This window comes from Eumetopias jubatus, unplaced genomic scaffold (genome assembly GCF_037043125.1).
Source record: "Eumetopias jubatus isolate StellerSeaLion01/CBP00866 unplaced genomic scaffold, mEumJub1_p1.0 scaffold_16, whole genome shotgun sequence".
NCBI classification, from domain to species: Eukaryota; Metazoa; Chordata; class Mammalia; order Carnivora; family Otariidae; genus Eumetopias; species Eumetopias jubatus.
Window position 1 is genome coordinate 20,703,271 of NW_028274822.1, and position 20,050 is coordinate 20,723,320.

A 20,050-nucleotide genomic window follows, 5' to 3' on the forward strand; every position below is an offset into this window, starting at 1 on the left:
GGCTCTCAGTCAGGAACGAGACCTGCCCTACAGAGAAGGAATTGCCGAGAGTTGTGAATGGGAGCACAGGCCCCTGGAAGGAGGCAAGTCTCAGTCTCCAAGCAGCCCCCGGCATCTCCGGACAAGACTCGGGCAAATCATCAGTCCTAGAGCTGCCAGACCAAAAAGGCAGTCCTCCCAGCAGGTGTGTGGAGCAAGTGATCAGGACTGCAGGCAGAAATGGTCAGCCAGCAGCCAGTCCTGGTAGCACGTGGCCAAGGGTAGCAGGATCATAGCCAGGGGAGCTGAGGTTCAGAGAGGAGAGTCCCATCACTAGAGATGCAGACAAAGCAAAAACAAAAACAGGGCAAGGTTCCCAGCCCAGTAAGAGGATTGTGGGAAAAACAGGATGTGAGAACAGAAGATCAGGATAGAGGCCAGAGAGCACCTTGAGCCTGCAGCTGGGTCTACAGTGGGAAATTGGAGGAGGAAGCTCCCACACCTTTGCTCAGCGAACACGCCTTAGTACTCTGCCGGCAGAGACAGCTCTAACTCCAGACCCTCGTAGAAACCAAAGGTCCACAGTGGGCCATCATACCCCTCTCAGGGCTGCAGCAAAGATCCTTTGGGGACCCAGTATTGGGACATCTCACCCAGATGTCATCTCCAGAACTACTGTATCTTAAGCAGTGGATAATTTTGCCTCTTCCCCATAGGGGACATTTGGTAATGTCTGAAGACATTTCTGGTTGTCCCAAAATGGGACAGGGGGGTAGGTGGTACTGGCATCTAGTTGGGAGTAGGCAGAGTTGCTTCTAAACACGCTACATTTCACAGAACAAGAATATGACCCAAAATGTCGATAGTGTTGAGGTTACAAAAATTTCATATAAAGTAATCCACTTTCACTCCCATTACTTGCTATTTTTCATGACCCTATGGCATTTATTAACTACTGGAAATTATCTTGTTTATGCATTTGCACATTTATTGCCTATTTCTCCTATTAGAAGGTAAACTCTGATAGCTGAAACCTCATTCTTATTTACTGCTGTATTTCCAGAACCTGATATGTAGTAGGTACTGAATAAATATCTGTTGAATGAATACACTGAAATGAACAAATGACAGAATCAATGCAGGAAAAATGGCAAAAATACAAACCAGAAAAACTTCACTCCAAACCCTGTTATTATGAAGTAGGTTCAGAAGAGCTCCTAATTGAGCTCCTAATTGAGTTCATAGTATTTTGCACCTATATGTATTAAATCCTCTACTCAGGAATTAGCCCCTTGAGGTCAGAATCCATATCTTCCTCCTCTCTAGCACAGAGCTGAGCCCAGCTGTGGTGGAGAGAGCACAGACCTCAGCCGAGGCACCCGTGAATTGTTATTCATGCGCAGTTTATTTGAGATGTCAGTAGATGCACCAGATACGGTCCCTTAGGTCACAGGGAGGAGATGGATTCCAGGGGCAATTAATGTAGAATCAGCATGTTTTGTGCTCTCCCCAAATTGCACCTGAGGTCACTTCTCATTCTTCCCAAAAAGTTGTGTCACACAGTTTGGATAGTGAATGTTTTGTCATTTGATTTACCTGCATAAAGACTACACCATTGATTTACCTGCATAAAGACTGGTAAGTGGGATTCAATCTTATAAATGATCCGTGACTTATAACTGAATAAAAGTGATGTTCTTCCTGTTTGCATAGTCCTGTGTCCCCTGCTGCACCCTTCCCTTTAGATGGCTCTAGGAATGTTAAGTTGATAAACCAAGGTGACCATTTCCAAATAGTTTAAACAGAGAGGAAACTTCCAAATAATGTTCATTAAGTATATTAATGCTGAGAAGAAAAACAAATAGAAGTGCTGAACATAGAATATTCTTTGGTTGTGGATATTTCTCAGAATAGGAGAAGTACTGGAGTGTATGGTGGATTACAAACTGACCATATGATAAAAATCACATTTGGGAAACATAAATATGAGCCGAACACAATAAAATCCTTTATAATCTTTGCCTGGTATATAGTAGTTTATTAGTAAGTACTGCTATTTCCCCCAGCTCTACCACCAGCCGATTATCAACAGAGACCTGAGGTCAGTAGTACTATAAGAACGTATGAACTGCAAATTTATGGAAACTGTGAGCATTCAGAAAATAAGCATAGTATTAAAAAGTAGAAAGTATGTCTTGCAGAAAAAAAAGATTAAAAGAATTAGAATGATCCAGTCCAAATAAAAATGGGCTAAAATGTTTTAAGACTCATATTTAAGAGCTAAACCAAATATAAATATTTGAAATTTGAAACAAATATCTATTGGGGTCTACTCAAATGTTAGAGGGATGGAATAATAAGTAATACAGAGGGTTTATTTTCATGGTTCTTGTATAGCACAAGCCAGCTACCATTTATTTCTTTATTCAATGTGTATTTCTTATGGACCAATTATGTTGCAGCCCAAAGAAATGTTACCATTCTTTTTTTTTAAAGATTTTATTTATTTATTTGACAGAGAGAGGGAACACAAGCAGGGGGAGTGGGAGAGGGAGCCAAGCAGACTTCCCGCTGAGCAGGGAGCCCGATGTGGGGCTCCATCCCAGGACCCTGGGACCATGACCTGAGCCGAAGGCAGATGCTTAACGACTGAGCCACCCAGGCGCCCCGAAATGTTACCATTCTTTATCAAATAAGCTGTACATGTATCTTTTTACAAGTATGGCTGAACTTTGGATCATTTATCATTCTTATGACTAGCAGACCTGTGAAAGAATCATAAAATGATAACTCCAAATCAAAAACTGAATGGCCTAATCAGTGATGTCTTAAACATCTCGTAAAAGATTTAAAGGTCTCATAAAACAGCAAGAAGGGGAGGAAAGGCCAATATGTATTATTAAAAATCTAAATTAATGTATTTACTAAAATGCCATTACTTCTAAGCACCTATAATAAAAATAACAGCTATTAAGAATTAGCAATGAGTATTCACTTTGGTCCAGTTTTTTTTTTAAGATTTTATTTATTTATTTGAGAGAGAGCATGAGTGGCAGGGGGAGGGGCAGAGGGAGAGGGAGAAGCAGACTCCCCGCTGAGCAGGGAGCCTGACATGGGGCTCAGTCCCAGGACCCTGAGATCATGACCTGAGCTGAAGGCAGATGCTTAAATGACAGCCACCCAGGTGCCCCCACTGTGGTCCAATTTTAAGAAATTTTAAATACTTTAGTTTGTCCATAAGGTTTAATATAACTTTTTCTTGAAAATATTTTTTATATAATGTAGTAAATAAAACATTCCCCTCTTGATCATATATATAATTGACTAGGTAAGGTTTTTTGCACATAACTAGGTCTATAATTATTTTTTTCCATGCCTTGAACATGATTCTGATTTTTAATATTTTAAGTTAAAATATATATCACACTAATGTCATTCTTAAACTATGACCTTGAACCAGTGATTCTCAAACATGCCTGGACACTACAAACACCTGTGAAGTTTTTTAAGTAATAGATTACTAGTTGCAATCTAAAGATCCTGATTGAGTAAGTCAGCAATTATAATTTAAACCTGCTAGAATTATTGGGAAATCAATAGTAACAGAGTATAAATTAATGAATTTACTACTTGTCTGCATTGTTACTTTCTTCTTCTGTATTTTCCATACTTTAGTACATAGTTGGAACTTAAGACATGTCTTTGATTGACTTACAAGATTTTTGCAAAATTAATTTTAAAATAGAGATTCAAATGCACTTTCACTAATATTAATGCAAATTAAATATGGTTTTTAAAAGGTAATTACAATCTAAAGAGAAACTGCAGAAACATAAACTTCACCATAAAGAAAAAAATTCTAAATTCTAAAATTTCCTCTACATGTTTGTTTAAATCTCCACATATATAATTTTTTTATTATGCATGTAATTTGTGTACAGAAAAATGCAATGTTTTGAATAGGAACCAATACGTATTAAAATCTAAATGACTAATTTTACTCTAAGGTTTTATATAAATTTTCTTAAAAGATTTCCTGAATAAATTGGGTTACCTTGTCTATATGAAATTATATTATTTTGAAATATAGAAATAAAAGCAGATCTGTATGGCATAAATGTTCAACTCTTTAAAAATAAAATCAGTATTAAGACTTTTGGAACTCCTAAGTACTGATTTAGTGAAAATTCAGATAATTATTCCATTGCTCATTGTCTAAGTTATCATTCTTCAAGGGGCCCCATGGTAGCTGCTTCGAGTATAATGTAGTGATGGCGGTAGATACAGACTCAGCAGGTACTGGAGAAGAAGCAGCTGTGGTTTGGGGGAAGAGCCAATGGAGGAGGATGGTTGTAGGCTAAGTTGTAGTGATCATAACTAAAGCATAACTTGTCACAGAAGACAACATTTTGACAACTAATGGTAACTCTATTCAAATACGAATGGTAGCATTTTTGATTTAGATGAATAGGTGGAGATTACAGATAGTTGAAGGAGAGTGATGACCACTGTTACTCTAAACTAAGTGGCAGTTACAGTAGTTGTAGGTGAAGTGGAAGTGGTGGTAGTTGTAGATTCAGCTGAAGTAAATTGAGTTGTGGGTTCAGTCAAAGAGATGGTAGATGTGGTAACTGTTTTGGTTGTCCACTAAGATTCAGTTATAATGGCATTTGTTGTAATTGAAGTTGCAACAGTTGTAGATTCTGTTAAAGTGGGGTCAGCTGTGGTTTCACTTGAAGTGGTGGTTGTAGCTTTGTGATTGTATGTTCACTTGAAGTGATGGTGGTGGCTGTTGTATTTGTGGGTTTCCTTTAAAGGATGTTTTTGGCTGTGGTTTATAGGTCCTGTTGTAGTGACGGTGGTGGCTGTCAGTCCTGTTGAAGTGATGGTGGCAGATGTTGTTGCAGGTCCTGTTGTAGTGATGGTGGTGGCTGTCAAGGTTGTAGGTCCTGTTGTAGTGATGGTGGGGGCTTCTGGGGTTGTAGGTTCAGTGGACGTTGCAGTGGTTGTAGATTCTGTGGAAGTGGTTATAGTTGTGGGTTCAATTGAAGTGGTGGCCACTGAAGGTTTAGAAGTAGTAGATGTCATTCCAGGAATGTCATTGTTGGAGGGTAGCAGGCTAGTAATGGGAGAATTGTCATTTCCTCTATTGTTCACCAGGCATATTATGAGTACTCCAATTGCTGTTGTTATCACAGAGGCTAAGAGATAAGCCAAAAAGACTTTCCATAGAGACCAGTATTTCAGTGTCAATTTCAGTATCAATATCAGTAATGAAAAACAAAAATCCTTGTGATTTTTCATCTCTTTTGTGTTATTTATACCTTAGTGCATTAACATGATTAGAATCCCTATATATTGCCGAAGAAATTTAAGCTTGAAGTCCAAGTTTTTATCCAGGTGAAAGTAATTGCACCCTTTCTCTAACATTAGAAGAAATCAAAATCTACCAATATCTTATCTTCTTTTATTCCAGTTTCCAGTGATGGGGGTGGGGGGAGATCATTGTCTTTCCGCATAAGCAGAACAGCACTTCAGTGGTAAATTCTCCATTGTACACCTAATCCTTCACTGGATGTTGTCATTACCCCAAACTGTTCCACTTCCAAAATCACTCCCTCAAGAATCCTATGCTCTCACCACCTCCTTCCAGCTTATTTATTCAATTCTTCCTATAGCAACCTTTCTTTAGTCTTATTTAAATCATCAGCCCAGGGGCACCTGGGTGGCTCAGCTGGTTAAACGTCTGACTCTTTGTTTCAGCTCAGGTTATGATCTCAAAGTCCTGGGATCAAGCCCCACATTGGGCTCCACATTCAGCAGGGAGTCTGCTTGAGGATTTTCTCCCTCTCTCTCTCTCTCTCTCTGCCCCTCCTTCTTCTCTCATGCATTCTCTCTCTTTTTCTCTCTAAAATAAATACAATCTTTAATGATAATTAAGAAATGTTGGTCCAGCAGACCCTGTTTCACTCACAATACCTCCTTATCCACCTTTTGTTCCATGGTCCATTATTTCAATAACACTAATTCCCTAAAATCTCTTGCACATCCCTCATCATTCCTCCAGCTGGCAAATAAATGGCTGCTTTCTCTGGACTTGCCTTTGAGAAGCCACAGTGTCCGGGCAAGTTAAGTACCTGGGCAAATCAGAGTCAATATAAATGTATGATTACCATTCTTGAATAGATTTTCTGTACTGCTCCATCATCCTATTATATTTCTCTAAGATACTCTCTCATTTTATAAATCTTTCTCAATCTTCTCTCTTCAAACCTGCAACCTCCACCCACCAACCCTCACACACAAATTGACCCACCTCATTCCCATCAAATGACGTCACCTCCTTTCCATTTCATTGGGAAATTTCAAACCATCAAATGCAAAGTCTCTCAAAGCCCCACTAGGTACCAAATCTGCAAACCTAAGCATGCCTGGGCCCCACCTCTCTTCCTTCCCTGACTGACACAGAGGAACTATCCCAACCTCCTGCCTAAAGCAGATCCACCAATCTGTCCTTGGATCCCATCCCCCCCAATCCTCCCCCCTACCCCCAAACCCTGCTCTTCTCAGCAACTTTTTTTTTCATTCTTCCTCTGGGACTAAATACTTCACCACTTTCCTATTAAATGGAAAATGAAATTTCTTGAGACTCGCCTAACACAACATCTCCCTTCCATACCTTTCAACCCAATCCTGTCTGGCTTCTGCCTCTTCCATGCCACCAAAATCCCTCTTAATAAAGTCACCAGTGACATTCATTCACTCAAATCTAACTGACATACTTTAGCTCTCACCATATGTAAAACCTCAGTAACATTTGTCTCTGAAGACCATCCCTCCTCTCTTTTGAATAGTCTCCTCCCTTGGCTTCTGTGATATGCCATTCTCATTGGTTTCCTCCTAACCACCCCCCACCCACCAGAATCTTCCCAGTTTTTTTTAGAGGCTCAGTATCCATGCTCAGCCTTTATTGTTCACATTCCCAGGCCTTTGTCTCTCTTACTCTAGGTTTAGGGTCAGCAAACTTTTTCTGTCAAGGGCCAGATAGTACATCGTTTTAGCTTTGTGAGCCATACAGTTTTGGTCACAATTACTCTAACCTGCCATTATAGTCTTAAAGCAGCCATAGACATTGAGTAACCAAGTGAGTGGGGCTCAGCCATTGGTAGTTCCCAGAAAATTCTAAAATGCAGCTGGGGTTAAGAACTAGCAGACTAGGGCGCCTGGGTGGCTCAGTTGGTTAAGTGACTGCCTTCAGCTCGGGTCATGATCCTGGAGTCCCGGGATCGAGTCCCATATCAGGCTCCCTGCTCAGCAGGGAGTCTGCTTCTCCCTCTGACCCTCTTCCCTCTCGTGCTCTCTATCTCTCATTCTCTCCCTCTCAAATAAATAAATAAAATCTTTAAAAAAATAATAAAATAAAAAAAAGAACTAGCAGACTAGATGTTATTTAAGACTTCTCAATTCTATGATTACAAAAATTAGTTTGTCTCTGCAAACAAGAAGGAACATTTTCTAACTCCACCCTGTTGAGCTCATTCATTCTTTCACATTGTCTCAGCAACAGTATAAACAGTTTATATTTTTACCCAGAATCAAGAAACAAGGTTCAGACTCTCTACAGATCCTCTACAGCAAGATTAAGCAATGGAGGGTAGGAATTGCAGAGACAGGGAAACCCAATCAAACTTCCAAGTGGAATAAGTAATTTACAGTCAAGGTCAAATTTCTATAATAGGGCTGAAGATGAGAGATACAGCCTTGAGGTAAAGTGAATTCAGCCAATGGATAAGGTCAGGAACCAAAGAGAGCTGGATCTAGTCTCCAAAGCTAGTAGAAGAAATCTGGAGAACAGAGCCAGGTTTCTATGTCAAGGTCATATGTGTCAGAAGTCAGATCGAAGAAACCTATAAAATGTGCAACATACAGGTCCAGAGGCTAAAACAGTAGAAGAAAATAAGGTGATCACCAATTGAGTAGGACTTTTGCAACTTTGAATATGACACAGTCTCCCATCACAATCTACTTTGTGTATTAAATCCTACATTGCCAGCATATTTGCTCCTCTGCCTCTCCCCACCTACATTTATACTTTACATTTATTCCTTTTTTTCATATATATTTTCTATCTGTATAATATTTAAGTCCCCAACTAGAACATCATCTCCTCGAAGACAGAGATTATCAAATATTCTCCTTCTTATGAATTGCCTCACAGTGACTTAGAATGATACTGAGAATACAGCAGATGCTTAACATGAATATGGGTGAATTAAATGATTAAATATATTTCCTGAGAAAGAATAGAACAAATATGTCCCTGTATAGAACACATTCCAACCTGGGTAAACACTGCTATATCAAACATTACCTGTGTACTGGATAATTCTGTGTGTGGGTATCTTGAGTGTGCAAGGACTCCTGGGCTCACATAGACTCCAGTTAAGTTGGAAGAGACAAATGACCAGTTGTGTCATTTGAAGGTTGATGCCAGCATGCAGAGCTGTGAGCCTCTTGGACATCTGAACACGTGACTGGCTATAGAAATAAAGCATAAGTGAATAGGAAGCCATGGTGTTGAATTTCTAAAATTAAATTCTTCTATCAAACAATCAAGAGTATCAATTTTAAAAGGGATAAAGCATAAAAAAACTTTTAAAAGGAATGTTTTCTTATTATATTCTGAAGACCAAAAAAGATCTAGACAGATTATTAGATATTGCACTATAAAAAAGTTACCAGTGTTCCAGATCAGGAATGTATATCATCCCATCTTCTCTGTCATGTTACTTGCATGTATTAAATACCCTCATGTTGCAAGCTGCTGTAGGTGGAACATATATTAGGAAGTCTCTATTCCTATAAGGAATAGAATTTTAGAGCCAAAAAATTCTTGCAGTTTATCAGGTACAACCTGTTTAGGTCATTTTGGAAATGAAAATATTAAAGCAAAAAGAGGTGAAGTTATTAGTATCATCATCATCATCCCATAATGACATGATAGCAAGCACTGGAGCTCAAACCTTCCAGTATTAAGGCCAGTGTACTTTCCACTCCACTGTATATAGTATGTTGTTATACTAAACAATGGTTTATTATTATGGATATTAATATAGTGTATACTAATCTGGCGCGAGCCAAGCTACTCATGCTGTTTGACAAAGTCCAAGTATGAGGGACAATCCTGAAAAATCAGGAGACTCCACAGGTGGCTCCTGCTACTTCCTTTCATTTTATTTGTGGCAATCTTTATAATCAATTCTGGGGTTTCATGATAAAATGATTTATAAATTTAGTTATGCCTATGCAAGCAATCATAATGAAACTGATTCCAAAAAGGCTGACGATAGGCCAAGAAGTAAAAATACCCAATGTCCTCCAATCTGTAAGGGAGCTGTTGGATCCAGGCCCAGTAAAAATTCCTATTGATGAGATTCCTCAGGCACCTCTGAAACATCAGGATTCTAGGAAAGGAAAATCTCATTCCCTGTTCCCACAGTACAGGGACCTCCCTATGTTGCATACAAATAGGAGGCCACCTCTGGTATGCCCCTCGAGGCAAGCCCTGAAATAGGATTAACTTCCTTACCCCTACTCCTCCCATTCCTTATACTGGAGTTGATAATGAGGACATGAACAAATGGTATAAGATTAAGGGAAAAGGGGTGCGGGCATCATCTGACAGCCTCTGGGGAAGGATTAAGAGGAGTGATCCTCCGTGGTGTCTATGGAGCAAGGACAAGAGACGAAAACATATAGAAATGGAATAAGTACTTTGATAAGTTAGGGTGCACACATTGTAAGCTATAAATAAAGTCGCTCCGAGGCTGTCAGAGGGACATGCTTACAACCTGATCCTGTGTCCGTGTCTCCTCACTCGCCAACGCTGTCCTTTCCTTCAAGGACCCTTCCCCCGCTGGAGCTGGACTCCGGCACTAATCTACACTATGCTAATGAAAAATTCTCATACAAACAGACTCCTTCCATCTATGCAACGGAACTTGCATGCCCATGACAAAGAGACAGAAGACAAATCATTTGTGAGTTTGTGATATGTTTCTGCTGGCTTCCTCTTGGACCCACAGCCATGTAAAAGCAGTTCTCAACAACAACAAAAATGTCTCTACTCTTAGGAAGCTCAAATGCTATTATAACAGGGAGGCATAACAATTGCAAAATATTGTTGAGAAAGGGGGTGATAAGGATCAAAAATGTGTTGAGCTCAGTGGGAAAGATTGGGGGGGAAGAGGTGTTTTAAAAGGGGAGCGAACAAGATAAAACAAAAATGGGAGAGGAAGAAGCTCAGGAATCGTGGAACCGGGCCAAGGGTTTTGTTACAGCTCATAAACCACGTAGGATTGTCTGGGGATCTTTGTCTCATAGAATGATAATGTTTGTTTCTAGTTGTGAGTCAAGGGCATCTCTGCCACTCCTTGCTCATCTTCCAAAAGCAAAAACTAACACCACCCACTGTAGATTTGCTGTGAGGGTTAATGAGCAAGTACCTGGAAGAGGGTTAGAGCAGCGTCTGTGTGCACTCTGTGAGTGTTGGCGGCCGGTGGTCGCAGTGGTAGTGGTAGCAGCCGTGTTTTTATTCCTACTGTTGCCAAACTAGGTGTCTTGGGTTATGTTGATTTAATAACCCATTACTAAATAGCTATAAAAACTGCTGGCCCATCAACTCATGAGTTCCATAAAACTGTCAGATTAGAATTGTATGTGCTTATTGGTCCATTGAGAACAATCATGAACAACACAAAAAATAAGTATGATTGTTATTAAATGTAGATAAGATGGCATACTCTTGGCAGTAAAAGTGTGCAAAGTTAGATTTTTCTGTTATATCAAAGAAATAAAACATGCCATATGTTTTATTGAATAAAACTAAACAAACTCCATGTTATTCACTAGATAAATCTGAGCAATGTTGGCCTTACCTTTAATAACAACCTTGCTTATTTTGCCAAGGGCTGAGGCCTTAGTTATTATCCAGTTTGCCTGTGGCTGATGAACTGAAATATTTTTTTTTAAAGATTTATTTATTTGACAGAGAAGGACAGAGTGAAAGAGGGAACACAAGCAGGGGGAGTGGGAGAGGGAGAAGCAGGCTTCCGGCCTAGCAGGGAGCCCGATGTGGGGCTCGATCCCAGGACCCTGGGATCATGACCTGAGCCGAAGGCAGACGCTTAACCGACTGAGCCACCCAGGCGCCCCTGAACTGAAATATTTTAAAGCACTTTGTATACAAAGTAAAATTCCCTCACCAGGCCAGTTTTCCAGAATTTTCTGGTCCTGATGGAATTAGTCCTTTCAAAGAAGAAAAATGATGGGTGGTGTCTACACTTAGGGTGGAGAACCTATGATCTAGGCTCAGCTTTGGAGTACTATTGCAGCCCAAGCAATAATTTTTACTGCTCTGTTGCCCTGGCTTTTAGTACAAGTGGAGTCTCTACACAAAATTGGAACAGTCGAAGAGCTGCAAATGTTTAATCAGATAATCAGCCTTAGTTAAATGGTCACAGGCAACTGAAGTGAATTAGCTATAGTTACCAAGAAGAGTTCTTTTTTTCCTCCTGACTTTCTAAGGATTAACTTAAGATCTCATATATCCAACAGAACAATCAAACACCAAAATTTATTTTGTTTTTGTTTATAATCTTCAAATAATTCTTAAACTTCATTATTGAATTTGGTCTTAAGAGAAAAATACTTTTATAACTGTGCCTTAAGGATCCATAATAAAGTGAAATATTCAGCCACTTATCTAGATATATGCTATAAAAACAATTCAAAATAATATTTGTAAACATCTTCAAGTTTGTTTTTATCTAGAGAAGCTATGAAGATAATGAATACCTGGCTAACGGGATTCTTTTTTTTTTTCCATTTGAGTATTCAGGCATCCTGAAGATCCAATCATAGAGTGTCAAACTCAGAGTGACAAGGAGAATAGCTTCAGGAGAGTCCTTTGTATGATGACTCAAAGGACAAGCCCCTTTTCTTTTGGTACACCAAAAATTCTCCAGGGGATTCTTTTATTCACCTAACACTTACAGAGCAAAGACTTTCTTCTTTGGGTTATCTTGTAGGCAATTAATACAAGATAATTGCAACAGCTCCAAATTGCAAAGGGAAAATATTTCATTTATTCTTCAGGCAGTGAATTTTAACTTACTATTTTATTTTTTAGCACATTCCATCCTTCATTCTCATATCAAAGATTATTTTTTAAGATATAAAAAGCACTTATAACTATACAGTGAAGGCTTGATTCTTGGTGTAAAACATTGAAAAATAGATAAAATGACCACATTTTTATACAAAGTAGGGATTTTTAGAGGATTTCTTTCTTAGGCCTAATGACAATATCCAAGATTAATATCTGGATTTTCAGCATATTTGGAAATCTAAGTTCCAATAGGTTTAGTATATAAAAGTGAAGAATCAAATTCTAAAAATATTACCTCAAAACAAACCAAAGATATCATTGGAGCTTTATGTTTACCTGATGGTGAATATAGAAAGTTAAATGGATTTATTTGTATATCATGTGGTAATGGAAACATTGCTAATGCTTTAAATTAGCAAATATACAAAACAATTTCTAAAGTATAATACAGAAGAATATAACATGAAAAGTTGAAGCAGAAAAATTTAATACATGGTTACTCTTCCTTTTGGAGAATAATGTAAAATTATGACATTGACCACAAAATAGTAAAGAGATTCATTGATTCTAGGGGTACCTGGGTGGCTCAGTCGTTAAGTGTCTGCCTTTGGTTCAGGTCATGGTCCCAGAGTCCTGGGATCGAGCCCCGCATCAGGCTCCCTACTCAGCGGGAAGCCTGCTTCTCCCTCTCCCACTCCCCCTGCTTGTGTTCCTGCTCTCGCTGTGTCTCTCTGTCAAATAAATAAAAACAAAATCTTAAAAAAAAAAAAAAGTTTAGTAGCAAACAAAACAGACCATACCACTCTGTTCTTTGTATCTGACACTTTTGGATTCTGGATTTTTTGATTCTTTGACATCTCTCTTATAATCGTATTCAACACCTATAGCTTAAGTAGCTTTACTGGATCTGAAAGAACATAGCCTCAAACCTTAGGACATAAAGAACATAGAGAAACAGCCAAAGAATTGAAAAGCTGGGAAGGGATTTGTTCTAAAGAGGAGTAAAAATATAATGACTACTCTTACTCCTGTTGAAACAAAACCAGTGATGCCAAGTATGGCCATGGACCATATGTGGGTCGAAGATGTTAATAATGTTAAACATGACCTTCTAATAAACTGATTTATGTGAAAATCAGAATGATAAAAATACTAAACGGGGTATAAATTTGACTGTATTTGCTTCAAAATACCACTATACTTATATTCTTAGGAGGCATTTATTTTAATTTGGTACTAGAGCAACATAGGCAGGGTATAAGTAAAACTCCATCATTTTGGACAGCATCCACACATTAGAGCAATGGCATATAGAGAGTGAAAGTTTGCTCTATCACTTGATCTCATGCTCACAATCTCTAATTGATCTAGTAGTTGCAGCAAGGCTCAGTCCCAAAGTTTGGAAGAAAAGCATAGAAAATATTAAATTTATTAAAAACAGCAACAAAATTAAACAACCCAGTGTCCCATGGCTAAATTTACCATGTAAAAATGAGAATTTTCTTTATTTTGTGAAGAACAATTCTTCAGCATGGATGATTAACAATTCTCATGAATGCCTCCATCCAAAGATCAACAGAAAAAACAGAACACACCTAGACTGTTATAAAGAGCAGAGAGCATGGGTATCTCTTGTTCTGTCAAAATCTCCTATAAAAAGTCTTCGTTCACAGGATTTATAGCCAAAAAGAAACCTGCAAGTCTCACTGACCGACAGTAGCTGAGGGAATTGTGTGATAGCTGGCAAATCTTCAGGGGGAGAGTTCTATTTCTCATTCATCTAATAGAGAGGTGAGTTGCATTGTTATCTGAAAGTCTAAGTCAAAACTATTTTTTTCTTTTTTTAAAAAGATTTTATTTATTTATTTGACAGAGAGAGAGCATGCAAGAGCACACAAGCAGGGGGAACCGCAGGCTCCCTGCTGAGCAGGGAGCCCGATGCGGAACTCGATCCCAGGACCCTGGGACCGTGACCTGAGCTGAAGGCAGATGCTTAACCAACTTAGCCGCCCAGGCGCCCCTCCAGCCTTACTTCTTTTTTTAAATTTATTTTTATTTTTTATTTTATTATGTTACTATGGACTCTGAGAAACAAACTGAGGGTTCTAGAGGGGAAGGGGGTGGGAGGATGGGTGAGCCTGGTGATGGGTACAAAACTATTTTTTTTAAATCATGTTACTCAATCTTTCTTGCCTGATATTTCACTATGCTTTGATTATTACTTCTTTGGTCAGTTAATAATACAAGAGCGAATATGACAGCGGCATCCCTCTGATCATGGATATTTTAGGGAAAGGGATTATTACATTTTGTTTTTCATTCTGTTATTGGCATTAAAACCAAGCAAATCAGGCACAGAATTTCAATCCTAAGTAAATACAGATATGCAACCCAATTAATTCAAAAGTATGAAAGATCATTGTGAAAAAAAAGGAACAAAAATATATTTCCAAAGTGCCCTATCACATTTATTATCAAAGCAATTAGAAGCAATAATTTAAAGTTAAAAATGAAAACTGAAACTTTCAGCAACTGTGTTTTATATATGGTGATCATACACTATCAGGGTGTTCTTTATTGTATTCATCAAAGCTGACTCAATCTCCATAGCAGGTGTTCCTTCACTGAATCAAAAGTAGTTAAAAGTATTTCAGTAAAACAATGGAATTAGAATAATTAGCCTTACTTAAAATAGAAACTTCAGGAGAAAACCATGTTTTGATGAATGTCCCTGAATTTCTTAATTATACATTTGAAGTGTACTTACAAATTTTAAATATGTTTCTGCTGACAAACATGGTCTTTCATTAACTTATTCCCAACTGTTTATTGAGCACCTAACACATGTCTCAAACCTGGGGATCCAGACAGCATTGATTCAGAGAAGACCCTTATTTACCCTCTACACTTTGTTTATTGAATGTTTGGCTCTTGATTTTAACTTTCAAATTTGTTTAAATTGTAATAGTTTTGTTTAAACAAAGAGAATGTTCTTTTTTATTTATTTCAAGATATATGTGTTTTGTATGTTGAGAAACTGGTTCCATAATGGTAAATACATCGGCTTCTACAGAATAAACAGAAACTGCATAATGCATCTCTCTTTGACCACAGGGACTGGGAATTTATGACTTTTGCAGAGTCTGGTATTCCATTTTGTGGTGACTCTCACGGTTCAGAAGTTCTCTTTTTTACCAAGCCAAAATTTTCCTTGTTCCTTCAACAGACTTAAACTCTGGTCCTGCTATAATTGGGGACACCCAAAATTAAACCATTTTTTCTTCAAAATATGGGTCTGCAATCCTTGATGCACAATTCCAAAATCCAAAAGGCTATGAAAACAAATTATTTTGTATATTTGGCACAAATTTATTTGGCAGCAAAAATTAATCAAAACTAACAAGGCTATTTCTAGCCCATTAATAAATTTGGCATATGTTTAATTACAAAAATATTAATATCTGTTGTAGGTTTACTACCACAGTCCTGATGGGGGTGTTGTATAATGTTTCATATTGCCTTTATAAGATTTTTAAAAATCTGAATTATAAAACACCTCTCACCCAAGCACTTCACATGAGGGACTATATATGTGGTTTGTAGAAATTTTACCATTTTTTAAAGATAACTAATATATCCTTCCTTATTCTTATTGTTCTGAAATAATAATTTATAAAGTCTTCAGTTGGTAGATTGACTCATAACTGGCTTTTTTAAAATGTAGATAAGAAGAAGAATAAAAGAATAAAAAATTTCAACTATTGCTGGATTGCAGCAAACAATGGTACCTTGGACAGCCTCTGACATAAGATTTGATTAACATAATATTATTAATGTTACAGGGATATTTATGCCTATTCCAGTGGGTATACCACACTGCTCATAGCCAATCCTTCTAACACCTACAAGAATTAAGTATTAGTATTCTCACTTTCCTGATGAGACACATATGCTTTAAGTGAACTTTTATAAACCCAAGTTAAGATTAGAGTGTATAGGGGCGGCTGGGTGGCTCAGTCAGTTAAGCGTCAGACTCTGGATTTGGGCTCAGGTCATGATCTCAGGGTCTTGAGATCAAGCCCTCACACGGGGCTTTGCACTGAGTGAAGAGCCCGCTCAAGATTCTCTCTCTCCCTCTCCCTCTGTCCCTCCCCCCTGCTCACACCACTCTCTTAAAAAAAAAAAAAAAGATTAGATTAGAGTGTTTGGACCTCAGACTTCCCATTCTTTTATTGTCTATAGCCATTTGTCAATTGTGTAATGTATACCACACTGTGCCAAAAGAAGGTTGGGGAGAAAATGTGAAAGAAAATTCGAGGCTAAGTTCATTGGAAAGATCATACAACTATTGAACCTTTAGAGGCTCTGGTGATATATGGCAAGATAATTAGGGAAGTAGGGAAGTATGGATGTTTACTGTAAGCAAGGCCAGGGTGGTGCTACCATCTGGAATTAGACCTGCCCACAAGGACAGAGAGTGCTGGAAATCAGCTTCCTAGTAACAGCAAACACATGGTAATTCTCAGGGTGGAGACACAGCTCATTGTCCATGACCCTGCACCTTCTATCCAAACATCAGACTAATGGCAGGACTCAGGCATCTAAGAGATTCAAAGTGGGGGCTGCTATCAGCTGTGCAGACATATGTCCAGCAGGGCCCTGGATCTAGGAGTTGAGGTTTGGCAAAAGGTGCAGTCTGCAAGCATGGACACAAAACAATAGGCTAGGGCTCCAGGCCTCATTAAGCAATGGCAGCAAATAGACCAGTGATTAGAGTGGGAACTCAGAATCATAATTTAAGAAAATCTCGGGTCTACGTGGTTTGGCAAAGAGAGAAATTGGGACTTGTAAGGTTCAGAATCATAACTCAGTTAACAGAAATGGGGCCTATGGAGGTTTGGGGTCAACCCTAAACCTGGGATTAGAATAAGATCCAAGAGCTGAGTGGTGGGACATCATAGTCCTACTCAGGGTATAGTGGACAGTGCAGAACCCAGAGTTCCAAGGTGGGGCTTTGCTTATGTCATCAACCTCGCTTGGGGAGCAGAGTGGGTGTTAAAGATGGGGGCTCTATGGGACTGAGGCAGCTCTTAGAACAAATAATTTCTCATGATAGCACAGAGGTAAAAATGTTTTATGTTTAATTGAGCCATCTCTGTCTTAATCCCCGTGTTCCCTCTCTTCCTACCAGAGGTAACCACTCTCCTCAATTTGATGTTTATATTTCCCATATATTTTTTTATGTTTTAACATATTCCAAAAAATATGTAATATTGTTTGCATGTTTTAAAATGTATATGAAACCTATCATACTGTGTTTTTCCACAATATGGATTTTTTTTCACAATATGGGGGTTTTCTTGGCCCAGAGTACATTTATAAAATGCAACCACACTGACACTCTATTCATTTTCACTGTTTTATAGTATTTCATTGATTGAAGACAACACGATTATTAATCTGTTCCCCTGTAGATAGAAATTGAGTTTGGTTCCATTATTATAAACAATGATGCTATGAATATTCTAGTATATGTCTTCTTGGAAACATTTATAAAATTTTTCTATAATTTTTTTTCTAGATATATAATATAGAATGAAATTCCTGGATCATCAGGTGTGTGTTTTTTCAACTTTACCACATATTCCCAAAATTGTTTCCAAGGTTGTATGAATACCCACTCCCATAACAGCATTCTCATTTTTTCACAAGTGCTAACACTTCGTGTTGTCAAACTTCTAATTTTGCGTTTGTGTACTACAACAAATATTCTGCTGATGTAACTTTTTTTCACCCTGCTTATATGTATGTTGGAGTTTATAGGTCTTCTTTGTTTTTGAGTTACACAATAGATGTTTATTAAGGGAATTTTTGTTTTGTTTACTCTTTTTTTCCCACTTTGTATGAACTTCAGAAATAAATGTAGGGAGATTCAGAACTAAGTGGCTGTTCTCGTGCTACAGGAATTAGAAAGCCTCTGTTTTTTAGCCATACATTTTTTTGAATTGCGATCACACTACATACACACACACACACACACACACACACAGTATCTTCTTTCACATTTAACATTTTAGCATATGCATTTGCCCCAGTAATTTAAAGTATTTTAAAAAACAACACATTTAATGTCAATGTCAGGTGTGATGTCATGTGTGAAGTAGTTGAGATAATCTATTAGGTTGTTTTATGTCCTCAATTATGAGTAATACGGAAAGGAATTATAGTCTATATTTCAAACTATTTTCCAGTGACCAATTCCCAGAAAGTGGGATTACACAGCTAAACGATATTGACAGAAGGACAGGAAACATGCATGGGAGTATATTCTGAGGGTGCTAGTCCAGAAAGAAAGGATCTTAACATGGGATTGAGCCAAATGTAATGACACAAGTATACCTATTCAAGGTTCTAGATTTGATGTCTTAGCTTGAAGAGCTTGGAGTAGAACTAATGGTTTGCACATTTGGTTGCATAAAACCAAGACAGTAGTGCATTGTTTAATGGAGCTGAAATGACATGACTCCTTTGATAGAATATAAAAAATAAATTAAAAACACAAAGGCTTGGGACTAGATATATTGCACTGGATTTGTCATGTGAGTTTCTCACCCATCCTGTGACTGCTTCCCTCCGGAGGACCCAGAGGAAAAGCCCTCCATCATGTAGTAAAAAGAGCCCTCCCTGGAAAGCTCTGTGGGCAGAGCCCTCTGCAGGCTAGGGAAATGCATGTAAGATAACATTCTGAAGTGAAAGGAAAGTTACTTTATCTTTCATGTCCACTAACAATGGCATATTGCTTGGTGGGCCTGTTTTATTTTGGAGGCAACATACATGACTTCTTCATGTGTTTCCTGACTCACTTTATCAACCCATTAGAACGCATTAGGCTGTTAGATATAATGGGTTTATCTGATCCACTAAGTCATTGAACTTGGGCCAGTGAAGCAGTACATGCTTTCAAGAGAAGGCTCTGCAATTGTCCCAAATAGAGAATAGTTATTTGCAGAATAGGACATGGTTTATCCCAAAACACTGGATTCTCTAATCGAGCCTTCCAGAGGTTAGATTCCACATCTCAGTTTTCCACAATTGCCCAGAGCTCTGTGGTATCTTCTGAGTCATAGGCACAAATGCTTTATATACTTTTACTGAAGGCTGGGACCTCTGCAGTACCTCTTCTTGAAGGTGTGTACCACCACACATGCCCAACTTCATGACTTGGTGAATCAGTTCGTAACAGACAGCCCTGGTCATACAGCTACTTGGTGTTCCATGGTCAGACATTTAGTCTATCAGGGCCCAGAAACAACTGTAACACCCTACCCAACTCACAGATCTACTGAGGAGTTAAAGAAGTCAGACACAAAATAGTACGTACTGTATGGTTCCATTTACATGAAGTTTAAAAATAGGCAAGTTGAATCTATGGTGACAGAAGTCAGATTGTGGTGACCTGTGGTGAGATACCGACTTAGGGAAAACACAGGGAGCCTATATGGTGTTACTGTTTGTTGTTCTACTCCACGGATTATAATTTAAATTTAAATTTAATTTTTTAAAAAATTTTTATTGTTATGTTAATCACAATACATTACATCATTAGTTTTTGATGTAGTGTTCCATGATTCGTTGTTTGTGCATAACACCAAGTGCTCCAAGCAGAATGTGCCCTTTTTAATACCCATCACCAGGCTAACCCATCCTCCCACCCCCCTTCCCTCTAGAACCCTCAGTTTGTTCTTCAGGGTCAATCATATCTCATGGTTTGTCTCCCCTTCCGATATCCCCCCTTCATTCTTCCTCTCCTGCTAGCTTTTTTTTTCTTAACATATATTGTATTATTTGTTTCAGAGGTACAGATCTGTGATTCAACAGTCTTGCACAATTCACAGTGCTCAC

The 20,050-nt window shown here is 38.3% G+C and overlaps 1 pseudogene; it reads right to left on the bottom strand.

Moving 5' to 3' along the window:
• Positions 1 to 4,626: 4,626 nt before the first annotated feature.
• LOC148162256 (uncharacterized) lies at positions 4,627 to 19,435 on the bottom strand (annotated as a pseudogene).
• Positions 19,436 to 20,050: the final 615 nt, after the last annotated feature.